Source organism: Macaca mulatta, chromosome 11, assembly GCF_049350105.2.
Source record: "Macaca mulatta isolate MMU2019108-1 chromosome 11, T2T-MMU8v2.0, whole genome shotgun sequence".
In the NCBI taxonomy this organism is placed as follows: Eukaryota; Metazoa; Chordata; class Mammalia; order Primates; family Cercopithecidae; genus Macaca; species Macaca mulatta.
In genome coordinates this window covers 75,030,552-75,050,288 of record NC_133416.1, presented here as the reverse complement: position 1 = coordinate 75,050,288, position 19,737 = coordinate 75,030,552, and positions in this window count along the sequence as shown.

Below are 19,737 nucleotides of genomic sequence, written 5' to 3'. Positions count from 1 at the left end.
AGTCGTCTCTAAAATATGACCTAGTGATTCAAAAAGGTTGGTACTTTGCTGTTTGACAACATTTTCAGTGGACCATCACACTTTAAAATAGCCCTGTAGAGCCCTGACTCCAAGGATCCTGGAAGGATCCCGGAGAGGCTTTTGCCATTGGTGGGTGTGTGTGTGTGTGCAAATTCACCCACATGTACAGGCTCTGGATTAGAGGCTGGGAGGAGAATTCAGAGAAGGAAAAACAGACCACACCTCCCCGAAGTCTTCAAAGCTGGTAAGAATTCCCAAGACAGCAGTTCTTTTGAAGCTCCCCACATGGCATTTTACGGGTTTTTGGTTTTCAAATTAACATAGACCATGAACACCAGGATTTAGCTTCATGGATTTTTGCCCTATGCTATATAAGTCTTCACTTGGCATCTTGGTTTACTGCCTGTGGGAAAATATGATGGGCAATTATAATGTCCTTTTAGTTATCAGCTGAAGTAGGAGTAATGTTTTAAAAATATAAAGAAAATGTAGAGGCAGCTTAGCATAGTGGTTAAGAATAGAGATTCTAGAACCATCTTGCCTAAGTTTGAACCAAAATTCTGTGCCCTTGGACAAATCATTTAGCTGTGCTATGCCTCAGCTTCCTTGTCAGTAAAATGGGTCTGATTACAGAACCCCCCTCAGATTGTCATAGGGTTAAGTGAGTTCATATCTGGAAAGCTCTTAGAATAGTGCCTGATACTTAATGTTTATTACATTTTAAAATATTTTTAAATACGGTTTTCAGCCAGGCACGGTGGCTCGTGCCTGTAATCCAAGCACTTTGGGAGGCCAAAGTGGGTGGATCACCTAAGGTCAGGAGTTCAAGACCAGCCTGGCCAACATGGCAAAACCCCATCTCAACCAAAAATACAAAAATCAGCTGGGCGTTAATCCCAGCCCTTTGGGAGGCCAAGGCCAGGCGGATCACAAGGTCAGGGGATCGAGACCATCCTGGCTAACATGGTGAAACCCCGTCTCTACTAAAAACACAAAAAATTAGCCAGGCATGGTGGCAGGCACCTGTAGTTCCAGCTACTCAGGAGGCTGAGGCAGGAGAATGGCGTGAATCCGGGAGGCGGAGCTTGCAGTGAGGCGAGATTGTGCCACTGCACTCCAGCCTGGGTGACTGAGCAAGACTCCGTCTTAAAAAAAAAAAAAAATTAGTTGGGTGTGGTGGTGTGCACCTGTAGTCCCAGCTACTCAGGAGGCTGAGGCTGGAGAATCTCTTGAACCTGGGAGGCGGAGCTTGCAGTGAGCCGAGACTGAGCCACTGCATTCCAGTCTGGGCGACAGAGCGAGACTCCGTCTGAAAAAATAAATATGGTTTTCATTTTCTCTCTTGCATTTCATAACACTCAGAAGTTATTTCACTGGACACTCCAGGGAAAGCTGGCAAGTCACTGCCACCTGGGAAAAGCAGTAGCTATGGGGCCAGGAAAGTGTTGGCCACAGTGAGAGAAGAAGTAGGCCCGTGGTGGACTTCAGGAGAACTAGGAGAAAGCTGGCATGGATTGGTGCTACAGGTGGACCCTCCTTTCAATAGGAGAATTCCTGGAAGGGTGGTAGGGGTGGCTGGTTACAAGCAAAGCAGAGAGGAGAGTAGGTTCCTTCTCATTTCCAGTTGGGGACTGTGGGGAGAGCCTCACAGATGCCCCTCTTTCCTTCACACCAACGTTGATGGGCTCCATCAGAGTGACCTTTGCAGTTAGGCCAGAGGAGGCCTACATTTAGTTCTCCCAATTTTTCCGCCACTCTCCTTGGGTGTCCTGACATTCTGGGCCCCTGTGGAGAACATGCAGAGATTAGATAACAGTGCTGGGGGAAGTTTACTAGGGATGTTGCCGTGGTGAAATTAAACAGGCAGACCCTGTGGCTGAGGGCTAGAGGCCAGACTACCTGAGCCTGGATTCAGTGGGTACAGCCATAGCCACAGATGCCTCTTGAAGAGAGCAGAGGAAAGGGTCATCTGAGGATGGAATGTCCAAAACAAAAAAAAGATAGACTGAGTTACCTAAAGAGACTTTCAATTATTTTATGCAACAGTTTACAACAGATTGGATTATCAGACACAGAGGGGTAGGTGTGAGGAATATCAGGTAAGCTACAGAAAAACAGAAAAATTACACTTTTTGCTGTTAATCTAAGGTTAGCATAGTTTAAATACATGATTCCACAACAGAAACATTTATTCAAAAGATGACTATTAGCATGCAAAGTTGTACTAGATGCTTGGAGGAATAGAAACCGGAGTTAGATAAGGCTCTTGCCTTAGGCCTTGTGTAAGAAAAACAAAGCTCAGCACAGGAAGAGCTTACTGAGCTTAGGTTTGTCATATTGTATTGAAAGGATGGTTGAACCTCATATGAAGGTACCCAGGAAAGAATTGGGAATGTAAGGTTGGAGCTCAGGAGGAGAGAAAACAGAGGAAGTTATTCAAGAGGACATCCACTTAGAGGTAACGGCTAAAGCTTGCCCAATAGTTGAGAAGAGTCAAAAGTTCTATTCACTTATTTGATGAACATGCACCAACCCCTTCTTGGTTCAGGTATAGCAATCAGTGTCAGGAAGGAAGAGTCTGGAAGTGGCCATGGTATCGCCCAAAGAAGGATCTAGAGTGTTAGTTTATTGTGTCCTTATGTGGCAGAGACCCCTTGGGATGGTCAATTTCCAAGTTCTCTTTTTCCCAAGCATCTGGCTCAACCGCATTTTCCAGTTTCCCTCAGCTTAAAGTGACCATAGGACGAAATTCTGTCCAGGAGCACAAGGGTGTCTGCAATGTGGGCCACTTCTCTTATCCATTCCCTTTTATCTTCCACATGAAAGCAAAATTGCTTTTATTTCCACATGATTTCAAGCTTAAAGAAGACACAATGAGGAGGTAGCACTGAATTACTACAAGTCCTCACTTACCCTGCAAGGACTGGAATGTAAGGACACGAGTGAGAATCATACCTTTATTGTTAAATCACTAGGATGTAGGCTGTTTCTGTTTTAGATTCTAGTTTGTTTTTGTTTTTGTTTTTGTTTTGTGACAGGGTCAGTCTCTGTTGCCCAGGCTGGACTGCAGTGGTGTGATCTCAGCTCACTGCAACCTCTGCCTCCTGGGTTCAAGCGATTCTCCTGCCTCAGCCTCCCAAGCAGCTGGGATTACAGGTGCCTACCACCACACCCAGCTCATTTTTGTATTTTTAGTAGACACGGGGTTTCACCATGTTGGCCAGGCTGCCCTCAAACTCCTGACCTCAAGTGGTCTGCCCACCCTGGCCTCCCAAAGTGCTGGGATTACAGGCGTGAGCCACTGTGTCCTGCTCAGGTGCTAGTATTACTATTTACCTAATAAATACAAACCAAGATCGATTTAACTCACTGGCTCACACTCAGTAAAACCCAAAGGAGACTGGGGTGGCTACCAGAATGACAGCTTATTAATTCAATTTGACAAATGTATCTGTCATTCAGACCAGAAATTCTCATACTGACATGCTCCAAGCCTTCTCTGGTTGTTGTCAGACTGCTTGGGAGCCAAGCAACCCAAAGCCACTTTGTCCACTGGCCATGAACAATCACTGCTCAAGGACTGGAAACACGTGGAGTCCATGGGCTTATCCTATTCTTGGTCAGTGGGAGATCCAGATGGGAATGAGAGGTTGTCTGAGAAACATGGAAGCAAGATAAGCGGAGTTATATAAAACCAGAGATTAAGGACCAAGAGCTAGGAGACCCTGAATCATCTGTCTCTTGAGATTACTTTCCAATGTGACTAAAAAGATTGGATGCCTGATAACTTAGGTTCCCTATCAGACAATTCCTCGATAGGTCCAGCAACTCCTATTTCCTTCTTTTCATGCTTTCATAGATGCTGCTTTTCTACCTTCACCCACATTGGAAGGACACACTCTCTCACTAGCTGTGTTCATACAGGTAATCAGGGAACCATTCTGTCTCCTCCCACTATGCGCTCATTTTGTAGTCCCCTATAATGTGATTGGGGTAGGGCAACTGGAGAGATCTTTTTTTTTTCCTTTTTTTTTTTTTTTTTTTTTGAGGTGGAGTCTCACTCTGTCACCCAGGCTGGAGTGCAGTGGGGCCATCCGGGCTCACTGCAAGCTCCGCCTCCTGGATTCGCGCCATTCTCCTGCCTCAGCCTCCCGAGTAGCTGGGACTACAGGCTCCCGCCACCACACCCGGCTAATTTTTTTTTTTTTTTTTTTTTTTTTTGTATTTTTAGCAGAGACAGGGTTTCACCGTGTTAGCCAGGATGGTCTCAATCTCCTGACCTTGTGATCTGCCCGCCTTGGCCTCCCAAAGTGCTGGGATTATAGGCGTGAGCCACTGCGCCTGGCTGGAGAGATCTTTCTAAGGCTTCCAAGGAGGGCTGACACCTGGCACCATCTTAGTGCTGGAATCTAGAGAGGAAATGAAGTAGGCACTTGCCTTTCAGAGACTGACAGCTCCATAGGGGACACAGATAAGCACATGAATACCAGGTTACAATACAGTGAAAACGTAACCATAGAACCAGGTACAAAAAAAAAAAAAAAAAAAAAAGCTACAGCACAGATAAAAGTGTGGTTAATACTTCTTGAGTGATAGACATAGGAGGAAATGAGGGAAGGCTTCCTGTAGGAGGTGATAATTGAGCTGGACTGCTGATGGAGATGTTCCAGAAAGGAGGAATATCATAGCAAGGGAACAAAGCATACAATGGCTTGAGGTGTACAGGAAACTAGCAGAAGTTAATTACTTGGGGGGTGCAGGTGCCTTGCATGTGAGGATGAAGTCGGGCAAGCCTGGGGAGGTAGGCAGAGGTCTTTCTCCATGAGGTGCCCTTTACTGAAGCATAGCTGTGTGTTAGTTTGCTAGGGCTGTTGTAACAAGGTGTACCACAGGTTGGGTGGCTTAACGGAATTTGTAGTCCCACAGCTCCAGAGGCTAAAAATCCAAGGTCAAGGTGTTAGCAGGGTAGGTTCCTTCTGAGGGCTGTGAGGGGAGACTCTGTCCAATGCCTTTCCTTAGCTTTGGTGGTTTGCTGGCAACCTTTGGCATTCCTGGGTTTGTAGAAGCATCACCCCAGTCTCTACCTTAATCTTCATCTTCTATTCTCTCTGTGCGCATGTCTGTGTCCAGATTTTCCCTTTTTCATGAGGACACCAGCCATACTGGATTACAGCCCTGATTAATGATCTTAGTTTAACTTGATGACCCCTATAAGGACCCTGTCTCCAGATAAGGTCACATTCTGAGGTACCAGAGGTTAGGACTCCAACAGAGACATTTTGTTGAGCTGCAACAATCCATAATGACCAGCATTTAAAGGAAAGCTAAAGAACAAGAACAAAAGAAGGTTCAACCAGAAAAATAGGAAGGGAATGCAGCGTCTGAGACAAGTGGGACCAGGGGCTGGTCAACAATGCTGATTGCATCTTAAGGCTTGATAAGTGGATGCACTAATTCCGCCTCTGCCTCTTGCACTTCTCTCTCTGTGCCTCATTTTTCCCTTGTTTGCGAGATAGGGGTAGTAAGACTTCCTATGGGGTGGCTGTGAAGATTAAATGTGATTATGTATATAGACCTTAGCACATAGTAGGCATGCAAAGCACAGTAGCATAAAAACTGGATGGTCACACACCAATAATATCTTTCACATGCACATGCCAAAAGGGGTGCAGACTGGCACCAATTGATCCTTAAATATACAACATCATTAAAAGCTGACACCTTGGGAGCCTGATCTTGCCTCCCACCAGGTTTAGAACTTGTGAAATTCCATATTTGCTTCATGTGACCAAAAACCTACAGAAATATACAAGTACGAAGTATGTGAAATATGGCTGTGAAACAGGATTTCAAAACATTCCCCTCTTGTACTTCTGGAAATTAAGTGCCTGACACCTCATGAGTCTTTTTCTCCAGGTTGTTTGATTTGGTTTTAATGTGGTAACTGATCTGCCCAGGAGAGCAAAACAAAAGCTTGCCTTTCCCTGCACATCTTGCTGGTAGGACATCCAGGAGGCAAGTTCCTACCCCTCAACCATTCCTACTGTAGAAGAAATGTCAAGATCCTTCCTTCAGCATAGTGACTGATTTTCTCACAGAGGCAGGTAAGAGTAGTTTAGATGCCTCCCAAACTCCTTGGAAATGCATTTTCATATTCATGGCACACTCAAGTGAGGCTTAAAATGAGCCCCCACCTTGCGGCACACATTATTAAATCAACTCAGTGCCTCAGATCCAGTCTGTATCTTTCAAGTTTTCCCAGCTTCCAGGCCCTTTCACTGCTGACATTGTGCTGGTGTGGTGAAGAAACCCTGGGGGTGGACACAGTGGATCATGCCTGTAATCCCAACATTTTGGGACACTAAGGTGGGAGTATCACTTGAGCTCAGGAGTTTGAGAGCAGCCTGGACAACATAGCCAGACCTTGTGTCTATAAAAAATTTTAAAAACAAACAAACAAACAAACAACAAACAGTGTTTGGCACACACCTGTAATCCCAGCTACTCAGAAGGCTAAGGTGCGAGCATCACCTGAGCCCAGGAGCTCAAGGCTGCACGGAGCCATGATCACACCACTGCACTCCAGCCTGGGTGACAGAATGAGACCCTGTATCAAAAAATAATTTTTTCAAAATGCCCTCTTCCCTCAGATAAAATCCATTTCAGTAATATTTCTGAAAGACACTAATATTCTGAAACATGACCATTGTCTAAACATTTGTGAGATAGAGTACCCAATCTCAATTTTTTTGTTTTGCTTTCAAAGCAGCTTTACTATATTTTCTGTCAATCCTAATTATTTGTTTCCTGTGAGATTCTAATCACCCTTTTGCTTTGCTTAACCTCAACTACTCCAAGCTGTAGTTGGAGCTATGTAAGCAGTCTGTTTGGAACAAAGGGCAAATTCCCAGGCACTGCCAATCATCCCCAGTTACTCACATCCCTGCTGCTAGCTTTAATGTGCTGGAGAAAACCAAGAAGCATGTAGAAAACCCTCTGTTCCGGCTTCTTCAGCTGTAAGCTTTTTCTGAGTGATGGGACATGCATCAATCAATGTTTGTTGCTTCCATCTCTTGCTGTTTTCCTAGCCCCACTCGTCCTTAGGTCAGGCCCTTCTCCCACTTACCTGGATTCCTGCAATAGCTTCTGAATGGGCTTCCCTTCTTCATGTCAATATCTTTGTTGACTTAAACTTTCACAACCCGCCTTGACCTTGGGCTTTTGGATTTTCATTGTTCTACCTCCAGAATAAAATTTAAACATCCTCACATGTCATTCAAAGACCTTCAAATATATGCCTAAACTACACCCCCAAGCTCTTGTTCCTTGAGATCCTTCCATATGCCATTAGCTCTAGCCTGGTGCAGCTGTTTCCTCACAGGCATTGGTACCACAGTGTGTGCTTTGATCATTCTCTGCCCTCAGTGAGGAAGTCAGGACCCCATCTCACTCAGGGCTCAGCTTCACCCTTCTGAGAAACCTTTGCTGACACCTCTATTCATTAAATTCCTTTCCTGGGGCTCCTATCACTTTCTACTTTATATCTTATTTATGTGTGTATCTGCTCAGCTCCCTCCTGGATTGCGAATTCCTTGAGTACAGAGATGTATCTGATTCACACCCCCAGAGTATCTGGCAAAGTGTCTTATGCACACAGCAAGCACTGAATACATGTTTTGAGAGTGACGGAATGCCAGGCTAATGGATGAAGGGGAAACCTCAAAAATCTTCACTGTGCATCATCGGCCCAGGTACAACCTTCAACCATGTTTTTATAAGCAACACTTCATGCAGATCTGCCAGGTAAATGTACCCACCCAAGACAGCTCTCTTATACTTTTTCTCGTGTATTCTTAGCACAGTCCCCATGATAATAGTCCCTTGCTCTGAAAGAAAGACTGTGTTGGGTGGAGAAAAGGAGGTGAGTTATGTTTTTCTGTCTGACTTGTCCTGCTGTTGCTTCAAGTTGATTACTTGTATTTTTGTCTTGGTTTTGATAAACTGAGTTGCTTGTCAGCTATCTTGTTTCCTGGAAGCTCTGCCGAAGTGCATATAAAAGTGGCTCATAGCTCTTGGTGTTCTAGGCCCCAGAAATCTATCCTTACTTGGGCCCCTGTGGTTTTTCCCATGGAAGGCAGGAGGGCTCAGTTCAGTTTGTATTCCCTGCTGTGACCAACCAGGTTTCCAGGGCTGGAGCTAGCTATGAAGAGCAGCAAACTGAAGCAAGCTGACTGTGGTGTTATGTGTCTGTGTATGTGTGTGTTTGTGTGTGCACAGGTGTGCATGCATGAATGTAGAGATATGGAATGGATGAAAGAAGTACCAGTCAAGGGTGAGCAAGATACTGGTTGCTAATTTAATCAATATGAGTGGGAAAGGAAAAAGCACTGTCTACTGATACCAAAGGAAAGGTCTGGGATCAAGATAGCTTCAATAAACTCACAAAAATTAATCCTACAGTCAAAGCGAGTGAAGCATAACCTTCAGCCACAACATCCCCAGACTACGTATTTGACTTAGTGACTTCCTTCCCTTTTAATGTTTATTTTAGCCTTTTCTGTTCCTTATTACCTTCTGTCACTTGAATTAATGGTCTTGGAGGAAGAAGAAGGAAGATATACAATATGATTTATGTATTATTTTCTCTCCTCTCCTTATTCTCTTTCTACCTACCTCCCAATGTTCAGGACTGTTCTGCCTGGAGGAAGTTCAAGATGTTCTCTTGGGTTCAGGCTCCATGTATTATTTTTGCCTGTCTGAGAATCTCTTTGAAAGTACTGAATTAATGAGTCATTGTTTATTCACAATCTTATTACAGTGTTCAGAAGTTTCTTTCGTAGAGAAAATGCAAGTTGAGTAAAATCTAGGTCTGGAGCCCCCAGGCCTTCTGATTTTTCCCTTTGTAACGAGGCTGCTTAAACTCCTGGTTTGTCTGCTGGTGGTTGTTACGTACCTGGATTTGAATGCTCTCTCTCTGCCATTCTCCCACCTCAAGACGCCCAGTGTCCTAAGACTGCCTCAGGCCCCATGGCATGGCATGACCTCCTGGTAGCGTCACCCAAGACTTCATCCTGGGAGTGCCCCATACATTATAACTATTTTCTCACAATCCCAATGTTCTTGAAGCTGACTGAATAGGTAGTCTGGTCAACTTGTTCAAAATATTGTTCTAATGACCATTAATAGTTCAAGGACTTCTCTTTCACCTTAAATATGTATTTAAAATAGGGCTCATCACTTGGTTAACTCTAAGAAGAATGGAGTGGTATGATATATTCTATCTGAACAAATTGTGTGTGTGTGCACACGTGTGTGAGAGATACAGAGACAGAGAGACAAAGATAGACACACAGAATCAGGAAGAAAGAGTGAAAACAGGGGCTTTTGCATACTTTAAATTGCACCGTGTTCACCATCATGCCACTTAACTTTAGAATCTTATCATGGGAAGGAACTAGGTGTATGTTATTTTTACCTGATAAGTACAGAGCCCCAAGAAGTGAAAATCATGGCACAATGAGAAACGGTGGGAGATGCTTGTAGCTGACAGGCAGTGTGAGAACCCCACTGCCTGGACCCACACCAGATGTCTCCAGCCATATACCTGCTGGTGCCGTGGCCCTTGGAGCTGGGACAGTAGCAGAAATGGTATCTGTAAATCTGCTAAACACTTATTTCCTTGCTAGCCAGTAGCACACGTGTCCTGTACATCATGTGAAAGAAATATTCTCCAAACTTTAGCAGAGTTGCACAAGATTTCATCATATATGTTCATCTAAATTTTGAATATACCATGCCTTCTATGTGGAAGTCACTGGCTCCTTAGCAAAGTTCCCTGTACAACTTTATAAATGATAAATACTAACTTTATTTCATTTTAAATGGTGTGGAGCAAATTTTTTGTTTGCTACTTTTTTCATGAAGTTTTATAATTCAAGTCCTGAGAAATGTCTCTAAGACCAATGAGTGGCAATGATGGAGGTGTGAGTGTGAGTGTGGCATTCTGTTCAGGTTTTTACAAAAACAGAGTTTTGTGCCTTTAAAAACATGGTAGCTAAAACTAAGTTAATGGTGTTAGGTTCAAATTGGAAGGCTGGAATTCAAGATGCCTGCAGGAAAAACTGAGCTTGTCACTGGCATGTCTTCAATCTCAAGCACCTGGATCTCCAAATTCTAAAATAGTAGAGAAATGCAAAGAAATTCTTTCCTGTTTGGTATCATTTTTACCAAAACAATTCTAATGATGGTAACAACCATGTAAAAAAAAAAAAAAGCCGTTGAGAAATAATTTTTTCTAAAAATAACAATGCCATGTATCATGCAATTGATTTACTGTTTTGAAGTTATTTCACAGAAAATGTCTTATTTTTGTCCTCACAAAACTTCTAAGACAAATTTTCTCATCCTTGTTTGACATCTGGGAAACAGATACCGTATAATAAAGAAACAGCTAGAATCCAGATTTTTTTGATTCCCATTTTGTATTATTTTTAGTAGTTCACAAAAGAAAGAGAAAAGAAACACTAATGACTGAGACAGTCCTAGCAGAGGTCAACATTTCCTAAGTGTGTGGATATGATGGTTATTGGTAGTAGTTTACAGATGCCCTTCAACCTGCCATAGTTTGATGAAAATGCTTTTAATACATCCAACCTACCTACATTTTAGCTTACATTGTAGAACATTTTAGCTTAAGTGTGTTCAAAAGACTTATATTAGCCCACAGTTGGGCAAAATTATTGAACACAAAGCCTATTTTATAATAAAATGTCAAATATCTCATGTAAGAGTTTTGTACCACATATTGCTAGCCCAGGAAAAGATCAAAATTCAAAGCATGGTTTCTACTGAATGTGTATCATTTTCACAGCACAATTGAGTAAGAAATTCATAAGTCAAACCCTCATAAGTCGGGACCATCTGTATAACAGGAGTTCAAGTTCAGATTTTTTTCTCCAGTTTTCTGGCCAAAGTTTTGGTCTTACATAATGATAGATAACTTTTAACAATTCCTTTAATAAAGGAGCAGATGAAATTATTATGACAAACTTTTACACAAATACCTACCTATACTTGGGAACTTGCTAAGATAACACTAGTTTATTATCAATCAAAGCTTAGTTTAGCTTCTGACTTTTCAGATTTCTGGGTTATCCCAGGGTTCTGATACTTGAGGTTGCCTTAGCTTTCAGATTCTTAAGTCCTGCCTGGGAGACTGCAGCCAGGAGACCCCTGGGGCATAGCTAGTTCCTGGGAATCAAGCTGTTTGGAGTGGGGGTGGGGGCTCACATCATGACAAGTTAGATATAAAAAGCAAGCGTAACATTCTCTCATGGTGAAGAATCAAGGTGTTAGATTTACGGGGTAGTTAGCTCTGAAATACTGCATTCATGAGGTTTATTTTTCTTCTGCTTTTTTTGTTTATTTGAATTTTCCCATTTTTCGTGATGAGAATATATTGTACTTTCATGACAGAAGAATGTTTCTAAGATACCATTTTATATAAGTAAAATCTAAAAAAGGAAAAAGGAAGCAGGGAAGACAGAAGAAAGGTGAGTAGAGAGAAAAAAAAGAAAAAAAGCAGAAAAAGAAAGAAGAGAAACAGAAAACAAGACAAGACTCTAGCCCAGGCAGTGAGAAGTTCGTAGTTAGGTTGCTGTCACGATCATGCTAAGGCCACAGAACCAGACTACAGCCTTGTTTGCAAGAGATGTTTCCATAAAGGAACATGTGCTTCCACTGTCCAGTCATCCTGGGAAGAGGCTAATTCTGGCTCTGAAAATGAAGCGGCCTCCATTTGGGGGTTGAGTCGGGCCTGTACTCTAAGGCATAGAAATACCTAGAGAGTTCTGATGAGTGTGAGCTGAGTTAGCCCCAACCACTGGCAGAATGCTGTGAGTTTGGGTCTGTAGACACTTAGTAAGAGCTTAAGAGTGGAACCTGCAGAAGCCCCTCACTGGGCTAGGTGAGGTTAGATGAGCTGCAGACTGGTGTCCCTGAAGAGCGGTGATGTTGTAAGGATGGTAGGCACAGAGGCACAGTGAGGTGCAAGGTGAGAAGCCAGCCAGCTTGGAGAAACGGGGGTTGTGGGACTTTCCTGAGATAGCAGGAGTCCTGCCTGGAAGACTGCAGCCAGGAGACCCCTGGGGGCCAACTAGTTCCTGGGAACCAAGCTGATGGGAGTGGGGGTGGGGGCTCACATCATGACAAGTTAAATATAAAAAGCAAGCGTAACATTCTCTCATGGCTCAGACTTGTCAGGCCTGGGACATAAATGGCGAGGACTGGGCAAAAAGACTGGATGGAAGGAAATGCATCAAAATGTGCAATGGAAATAGAAATTGTTGAATTATGAGTGATTTCTTTGTTTTCTATAATTTCCAAGTCATATACAGTTTCTTTCACAGTAAAAATGTCAGCATGTTATACATGTTATTGCTTTGTGTGTAGTCTCAGCCCTGAGACACTGTTCAAAGTGTTCTTGCAACCTCTCCCAGTATTTCAGCAGGTGGAATTATTCCTTTGCCTGCTCTCAGGTGCCTGCCTCTAACGTGACACCCTGTTGGCCCCAGGTCCTTCTTTCTTTTTCTTTTTTTAGATTTTATTATATTTTATTTTATTTGGAGACAGAATCTTGCTTTATCACTCAGGCTGGAGTGCAGTAGCATGATCTTGGCTCACTGCAACCTCCGACTCCCAGGCTCAAGCGATTCTCCTGCTTCAGCCTCCTGAGTAGCTGGGATTATAGACACATGCCACCACACCTGGCTAATTTTTTTTTTATTTTTAGTAGGGAAGGGGTTTTGCCATGTTGGCCAGGTTGGTCTTGAACTCCCAACCTCATGATCCACCCGCCTGGGCTTCCCAAAGTGCTGGGATTACAGGCATGAGTCACCGTGCCTGGTTTCCTGGTCCTTCTTTCTACACAGAGGAAGAACAAAGGAGACTAAATTGTATCATGTCTGTATACTTCGAAGGGGCAAAGCTAATCACTGTTTTGTAAAACAATCAGAAAGTAAGTGTTGACAGTACCCTTCAAAGGATCTACCGACATCTTAACTGGCATAGCATATTTTAAGGACTCGATAAATATTTGTTGAATAAATAATATAATTAGTCAATGCATTAATTCTCTAATTGCATGCTAAGTATTACATAAAATGTAAATATTGATTCAGCATTAGTTCTGCCATTCATAATATTTTTCAGGACTGTAGACAGGTTTACCTAAAAGCTTTCTGAGAGGCATATACTATATTATAGAGTTATGCTGTTCAGTATGGTAACGTGGCTACTGAGGACTTCAATTGTAGGTAGAATGCATTAAGATGTACTGTGGATGTACAACACACACTGAATTTTGAATCATCTCAATATATTCCTAAAATTTTTTATTACATGTTGAAATAATAGTACTTTGGATATATTGCATTGAGTTAGTCTTATTAAAATGAATTTTACTTTTTTTTTACTTTTAAAATTATGGTTATCAGAAAACTTTAAGTTGCATACATGGTTTGTACTATTTTCCAATTGGATAATGCTATTATAGCATAAACATTTTTGATGGGAGGGTTCTAACACATAGTTTTAACTTGACCTTATTGTAGTGCTGAAAATTTCCTTCCTCATCCTTCTGCTATAAGTAAGTTACACTGTAAATCCTCATTTCTTCTCCTGGTAATGTAATGATTATTTGACAGGAAGAAGATAATAAGATCAGGTAGCAGTATGAAAGCAAAGCCAGATATATGGATTGCAGAACATAGGATAGGTTTGAAGTTCAGGGACTAAAAAGAGTTATTTAGATAAACTGACTGGAAGGCAGTGAGCCCATGGAAGCAGAGACCATAGAATATATGAACTGTCATGAACCTCTGAATATATGGCCGTTAGGGAGGGATTGTTGTTCAGGAAGATTATTGTGTGTTGGTGCAATGGAGTATTGTATTTTTAGGTATGATTAATCATTTGGTATCTAAAAATCCTACAGATCTCTTTTCAAGCAAAATGGATCATTTGTACTTGAGATACTTTTCAGAAATCCTAATCTTAGCTTTCTGTCAAAACATTGATTAAGATGAATGACATATTTGTGGATAGCCAAAGCAAATACCATCTATCAGATAATATTCTCAGTAATAACTGTAATATATTTGGATTATATAAGTCCAGTGCCTCATCCAAATGTTCTAATGTAACCACAATTATATGCCATGATCTCAATTATTTTTAATCAAGAATTGGCATAAGAAATGACCATGAGAAATACATATGAAGTGTTTTAGAAACATGTTTTCCATTGGATTTCTCTAAGTCTCCATGATTAAACTCCATAGGAATAATTTGTCCTTGATTTTATAACCTGTAAAATAAAGTTACCCTCTCCTTAAAAACTAATATCTTTCCTTCTGCTAGACGGAAAGATCCCATGACACTGTCTTTTGCCTTGGGTAATCACAAGCTCAGAATTAATTTAGTGCTTAATTGTGGTAATTATCTAATTTCTGGTTTTTGATAAAATTATCTTTCTCTAGCTTCTCCTCACTCTTTTTATTCGAAATACCCTGGATACATAATGATAGAAGTAGTTCTTAGTGGGCTGGGTCTCATGTTCATTTGCCCTGACATGTGGAATAACCCCCACCTACCTTCAACCCCCGATCCAACCACACATGATCCTAGGGAAAGCTTTAACTCTGTCCTCAGCTGAAGTTCAGTCATGTATAGATTTTTCTGATGGAGTATGTTGGGGGTATCAGAAATGAGACTGAATAGAGATATAACATATTAAGAGGTGCCTGCATATATTCCAGCCTTAATTCAAGGGAAAGAAAAAAAGTAGCCTGAATATTTTTGCTTCTGTAATGAACATAAGCACTAAAAGAAGAAAGAACTGTGTCTCTTTTTGGACTGGTGATAAAAAGAAGGAAGAATTACAGAATGAGAAAAGTGATCATTATAAAACTTTAACATTAAAACCCCTGTTTAATTAAGTTGTGTCCTAATACTTTATACAAAAATCCTTACTAGTCTACAAGGCTCTGTGTGATCAATTTCCTCCTGCCTTCGCCAGCATCATCCTGCCACTCCTCTGCTCACACACTGCTGCAGATGGACTGACCTTCATGTTCCTCAGCAGTGCCAACCTCACTCCTGTCTCAGGGCCTTAGCACTAGCTGTGCCTTTTCTTTAAACACTATCACAGGCAGGGCACAGTGGCTCATGCCTGTAATTCCAGCACTTAGGGAGGCTAAGGCGGTCGATAACTTGAGCTCAGGAGTTTTGAGACCAGCGTGGCCAACATGTTGAAACGTCATCTCTACAAAAAATACAAAAATTAGCCAGGCATGGTGGTGCATGCCTGTGGTCCCAGCTACTCAGGAGGCTGAGGCAGGAGGACTACTGGATCCCGGAGGTCAAAGCTGCAGTGAGCCAAGATCACCCCATAGCAGTCCAGCCTGGGTGACAGAGTGAGACTCTGTCTCAAAAAAGAAAAAAGAAAGAAAAGTTAAAAACACCCACTATCACCAATCTTTGTATATCCAGCTCCTTATTTTCATTCAAGTTTCAGCTCAAATAACGATCAGAGAGACCTTTTCTGACAAACCCATTTGAAGAATCCCTTGTAGTTTCAGTCCCTATTATATCACTGTTTATTCATAGCCTTTATAACTATCTGAAATTATGTTTGTTTGTGCACCCCTCTTTAGAATGAAAGCTTCCTGAAATTAGAGTATTGTTTGTCTTGTTCACATCTCTATCCTCAACACCTAGGATAGTGCCAAGCATATAGAAGGTTCTCAACAAATTATTAATCCATTCATTGACTCATTCATCCATATTTTAGGTCAGATTCCCCAGAAAACAGACTTTCAGATGGCTCATTCATTGACAAGAGCCTTTGGGATAAACATCTGTGGGCAGGGAAGGATGTAGAATTGAACAGAGGGAGGAATTAATCCATGATGCACTTCCAACAAGATGCAGTTCCAACAAAGCTTTGGCCAATCCCACAGGAAGCTCTGGAGCGAGGATGTCCCTTCAGAGTCCCACCATGGGGCAAGGGGTATGTCCTTTATACCTTCTACATCAACAAGTCATTATGTGCAGGCTGCCCCTAAAAGGGGCTGTGATCTTGGGTCACTCAGCTCTCTCTAATCAAGCCAATTTCTAGGCTAAGACTCAGCTGTGAGTGGTTGGCTACCAACACTCTCAGCCTCATCTCAAAGATAGATGGGGGAATCTGGGCTGCACATCACATCATCCACTACAGTTCAACACCTACTGTATGCCAAAAAATTGTTCTAGATTCTGATAATACAGCAGTGAACTAAAGGAACAAAAATTCTTGGTCTCATGGAGCTTATATGCTAGTAGATGAATAAATTGGTCAGTCTGTCAACCTCTACATACATTGCCTATATCACAACTTTCTTCTTACCCTAAGAGTCCCACTTTTGAATTGTAATCAGTTGGAGGACTTTGATCCTCAATAAGTAGAGTAAAGAGGAAAAGTCCTCAAGTCCTTTGATAGAAGCTAGCATAAGCTTGTCAGGGCTAAGTTCCTTGTTGCTGTGTGTGTATTGGGGGCAGGTGCTAGGGCCCCATTCCATCACACTATCTTATTGGAGTAACTTGCCAGAGATGTTGCACTGGATGATTAATTGATAATTAACAGTTTTGGGGTGACTTCATTGTGCCATGAGGTTGGGGGTTGAGATTATGACTGAGATCAGTCCCCTCCCTGAACTTACCATCTAGTGGGGAATATGGACAGGCACAGCAGCAACTGCAATTGAATGTGATGGGCATTCAGGGGCAATGGGAGCACCTGGTGGGGGTCTGGTGGGACTTGATGATTCATTGGCAGAGGGAGTAGGGAAGCTTCCTGGAGAAAGAAACATCTACATTGAAACTTGAATGATGGCTGGGAGTTACCCAGGAAAAGAGGGTGGGAGTTGTGTTCTAGACAGGGATGCAGCAACACATTGGCACCAAAATGAGAGAGTTATTCAAAACCTGCAAGTAGTCAAGGTGACTAGAACAAAGGGAATAAGAAGGGAAAGCAGCATGAGATGGGATACACATCATAAAGCACTTATAAGTCGTGTTATAGTGTACAAAGTTCACTGATGTATTTTCAAAAGCAAGAGCGCAATACCTTCAGTTGCGTGCCCTACTACCCTCTAAAACCCTATAAACTAGAAACAACGTCATTGTCCTTAGGTCAAGACAGAAATGCCACACAGAATCTATCTCTTTATTCATATATTATCCTACTTAATTTACCTTTTACCCAACTTTTGATTCATATATATTATATGTATATGAATAATATATTCATATATATTAATATATTCATATATAATATATGAATAATATATTCATATATATTATATATAATATATAATATATATATTATATATATATTTATCTGGGTAGAATGTACATATTTTTCAGTCATCCTGAGATTTAAAGTTCTCCCTTTTCATTTCTAGCATATGTTTAATTCTCCTTTTTTTTCTGAGAAACTCTTTTAAAACCCATGTGCCATGGAATATTAGTTCTAAGAGAGGCTATCACAAAAAAGAGAGAGGGGAATCCTGGGTCAAATGTATCTACTTCTTGGAGAATAACAACACACATCAGGCTCTGGGATATCTTGCAGAAAATAAATGTATTTTAATTATTCAAACTACTGTTTCTTAAGTGTATTTTACTATAGAATTTATCCACGTAACCTTTTCATTGCCTTATGTTGTACATTATGTGGTCCATCTATCAATGTCCCAAGAGCAGTAGGAGTATTGTTGAGTGATGCCCTCTGGCATCTGTCCCTTCACTTCTCTGCCATTGTCTTCTTTTGGTCCATTATGTCATGCATGATTCCTGAAATCTCATTTTCCTTCTTTGGTCTCTGCTCTCCATTTGAAAGTCCATCATGCTACCGGGGTAACTATTTCTTAAGATATAGTTTATTTGAGTACTTTCCTTATTCAAGAGGCTTTCTGTTACCTGACCCATTACATCTACCTACCACAGCCTGACGTCCAATACTTTCTGGCTGTCTCACCTCTGTCAATCCAGTTTTCATGTTGTCTCCTCAGCACATGATTGGCTCATGTCTTCCTTTGCAGATATTATATGTCACACTCCTCTCTGACAAATTTTGTCTTGCCTCCCTTAAGGTCCATTTCAAAACTCCTCTCTACAATCTTTTTCTATATGAACAAAACTCAATTTTATCTCTTTCACACACCAACCCTTATGTAATACAAGGGAAGAAAGTGAGGGAATATTAGAAACTATAACCGAATGAGAATAGTGCCTGGCACATAGTAGGTGCTGTTTTCTTCAGCAATTTCTTTATGAAGGACAAATACTAGATATTATAAATTATAACAACAGCAGTATAAAAAGAAAACATGCATCCTTTGCTAATAAGAAACCTAATACTTGGTGTCCTAAAGTTAGAAGGGAAAGAAGAGATGGTCTTGTCCAATCAGCTCATTTTCAAAATGAGCTAACTGAAATGAGGTGACATTAAATGAATTTTCTAAGGTCATATATGTGGCTGAACTGGAACAAAAGCTCAAGTCACTTGATTCTTAACCCAATACACTATTTACTTCCCCATCCTAGTTCTCTCAGTAACCAGTCGAATATGTGAACAAATGGTCACCAAGCCACTATATGAGAGATACCGGATGATAAGGGCTTGTGGTATTCATGAAAGGAAAGAGAAGATTTTGTGCTGCAGTATTCAGAGGGAGTAAGGGATGATGGTGACTCAAACCAAAGGATTGGTAAAATTTAGAAGGGTGATGGTTGTGGGGCAGGGTGACGGGCAAGCATTTCATTTGGCAGAAATCAAAGGAAGCAGATATTTGGAAATGAGAGAGTAGAAGGTATGTTCAGAAGGCAATACACAGACAATCTGGCTGGATATACGAAGTAAGGCAAACAGGTAGCCCATCCCATCTGTGTACCTTAGCCATTTTCTAATATGTTGGGAAATGATACTTTCGTTTCTCCCACCAGAACATTAAAAGTTAAAGCCTGAAAACAGTTCTGTAATGATGGCCCTAAACATTTTCTAAAGGGAGAGAAGGAGCTGTTCATTCACTGCCACGCTGCTGTCACAGAGAGGCCTGCTGCATTTGCGCTGTTTGCCAAGAATGAGAGGCTGGCTCCAGGATCCCACTTCTAACTTGGCCAGCACGCACTCTTTTCTCTTACTATGAATACTCACTTGAGAACCTTGCAGCTATTTTAGGTACTTTGTATAAGGTGGCCTTCTTGGATGATGCTGGGGCTTATTGTATTGTTGAAATTAGTTGGTGGTGGCAACTTTCAGGATGAAAGGTCTGCTAGTAATTAAATTCTGATGAATAGTTAAGAATAGAAGTATCCCAGGAGAGCAAGGCTCTGCAGAGGGTAACTGTGCACTGGCATTGCAAATACGACCTGTCACGCATTGGTTTGGCAGGCACTTTCAGCCTCCACGACTGCCACGGAGCACAAATGCATTGTCATCGAGGGATAATATCAGTGTTATTGAACATTGTAGAAAATAATAGCCTCCCATTAGCAGGGAAATCCTTAGGCAATCGAAAATCATTTATCAACACACACATCAAAGCCAATATAAGACATTTATTTCCAAGGTGGGAACTGTTTATTCTGTGTCATTCTCCCCAGACAAAGCCCTTA